A 2500-nucleotide genomic window follows, 5' to 3' on the forward strand; every position below is an offset into this window, starting at 1 on the left:
TCCCTCTGATCTCGGAATTTTGGAATTTAGTTTTCGGTTTTCTTTCTTGTGTTTTCTGATCCGGGTCGGTTCGAGTTGATCCGACGTGGACTGGCGGTCCGAGTCAGTTGATCCGGTCCGACTTTTGTATCTGCCTCTGCAAAAGGCCAACGAGGGCTCTTTTCATGCAATGTCACGTTTTATAAACGTTTTCGTTTATGACTTCGCGGATCTGCCACACTGATTGTTTATTGTTCCGAGCGCGCTGGATATATGATCTTTCACTGATTTCTGACGTTACGTTTCGTTAATTTTCGCGCGAACGTCCTTAAATGCCGAGTTGTTATAGTGCAACACCATTGGAAAAAGAAACTATACTAACATTTTGACTCTGTGTTCATTTTGTTCTTATTTGTTTACATTCCATCTTGATCGCCCTGCAACTACTTCCCAAGTTTACATTTTAGCGAGGACCTCTCTTACGAGAAACTGTAAGTACAGATTATTATTATTATTATTATTATTATTATTGTTATTATTATTATTATTATTGTTATTATTATTATTATTACTTTTAATTTTCATTTATTATTTAATTATTTATTACTATTGATGTTGAAACCTTGCTGGCTGGCTCATAATGTACGTCACCGCTCGTTGGCAAACGTTATGCGCTGGCTAGCAATATGTGTCATTTCGCATTTTTAAATATGCTGGCTGGTTAAAAGCCGTCTCACACGATGGCTGGCTGGGAGTTTTATATCCTGAAACTCTTGCTCGCTGGCAGTGCAGAGCGGGTATTTTTTTCCCAGGAACGTTAAATATTAACGAAGATTGACGTAGAAACATTGTAATAGTTGCTGCGACATTATATGAACAATTTTGTCAAAAATGGTCGTTGGGTACTCCTGAACCTCTAAGGGGACCCCAAGGTGGCAAAAATTTTGACTAGGTTACCAAGCAGAAACTCAATGGTCGCCGTGTGTTGTTGATTTTTCAAGAAGGTCTTTGTCCATCGTTTTATCGATTCGTTTGGGGGCTATATTCTAGAATACCTGGCCACTAAAATCTAGAGATTTAAAACCTGCTTCCGCAGTCATCTTATTTGCATACGGTTTTCGCCACACTGTTGAAGAGTTACTCCTGGTTCCTTCAATACGGTATTCGCCAGACGATGGTTGCCGAGGCAATGGCAATGGCAATAAGGTTAGGCTTTTTAATTAAGATTTTTTTTTGTAAAGTTATCCTGTCATGTCTCAGGTCTTGTCTTCCCATACAAATCCTTATATTCCCTCATACTGAGCTTGGGGCACCTGTGTTTAGAGTGCGCTGAGAAGGAACCACCGGTACCTTTGCGCCTAATAAGAACAAAGAATCAAACTACAAATTAAAGTTATAGTAAGTTTCTAATCATTAGCTAATAGCAATCTGAACATTAGTTTGCAGAACTGACCAAATATTTAAAATGACGTGATGTTAAACAACAATTTTCCATTGCCTAATGAATTAATTGCTTTGTGTACATAATAGCCAAAGAGAGGATAAGAGGATAAGAGGATAAGATATGAAATGCTTCTCTGACTACATATTATGAAGTGACAAGGTTCTTCACTATTAGCAGGAGTTTGCTGATGAACTGACCTACAGTAGATGAAAATAGTAAGGGTGCCAATGGGGTATAGCTGAAATCATTAAACAGTTTAAAAAATGCTGCTTAGTCAGTAAACAGCTAAAAAAATGCACTACTTAGTCAGTAATATTAGCAGCAAAAAAGTCCTTTAGTCAGTTGATTGCCATGAGTTTGGCTCCTGCAAACATTTATAAGGTAGAGAACTGAGAAAACCGATAGGAAAATGCAAGTACTGGTTAGGCATTTTTTTAGGGCTGTCCAAGCAAGGGAGAGTTGACTGAGCCTGAAAAACACAATTGTAGGCACGGCGAACGCAGGGTCCTGAGTGGAGTAGTGTCCCCAAATGTTGGAATAAAATGAAGTGGATATTGGCATAATACAAGTCATTTCAATCTTATTAGACTATTTTTACTCTTAGAAAGTGGTAACCTTTTTGTACTAATTTCGTACTTTTTGCGGTCTACTTTGCTCCATACACAATTAAAAAATCAGATGCTATTAATTAGTGCAAATAATATATTGTTACGATAATGAAAAAGGCCCTTATACTTTAAGCCGTTAACCCCACTGGCCCCCCTAATAATTGGTTGGGTCTTGGTGAGACAGGTTTACAGTTGTAACTGACAGAGACCTACCGGTAATAGTTCATGAGATCTGATATGGTCTTAATTTACAGTAGTCTTAACGCACCCACATAAAATCTGGCGTAACTTATAATGAACTTAATAGACCTTTGCCTGAGCACAATATTTCCATTGATCAAGAAAAATGGCACTGTCAGTTAATTTTAGCAGCCCTTTTTATTTAAGGTTTGCTAAATTAAACATGAGACCCATTGGCTTGTATCTTACCGTGGTTGAGAAAAACATGGCTAAAATTGGGTTCTTTCTC

The sequence above is a fragment of the Montipora capricornis genome, chromosome 14, assembly GCF_036669925.1.
Source record: "Montipora capricornis isolate CH-2021 chromosome 14, ASM3666992v2, whole genome shotgun sequence".
NCBI lineage: Eukaryota > Metazoa > Cnidaria > Anthozoa > Scleractinia > Acroporidae > Montipora > Montipora capricornis.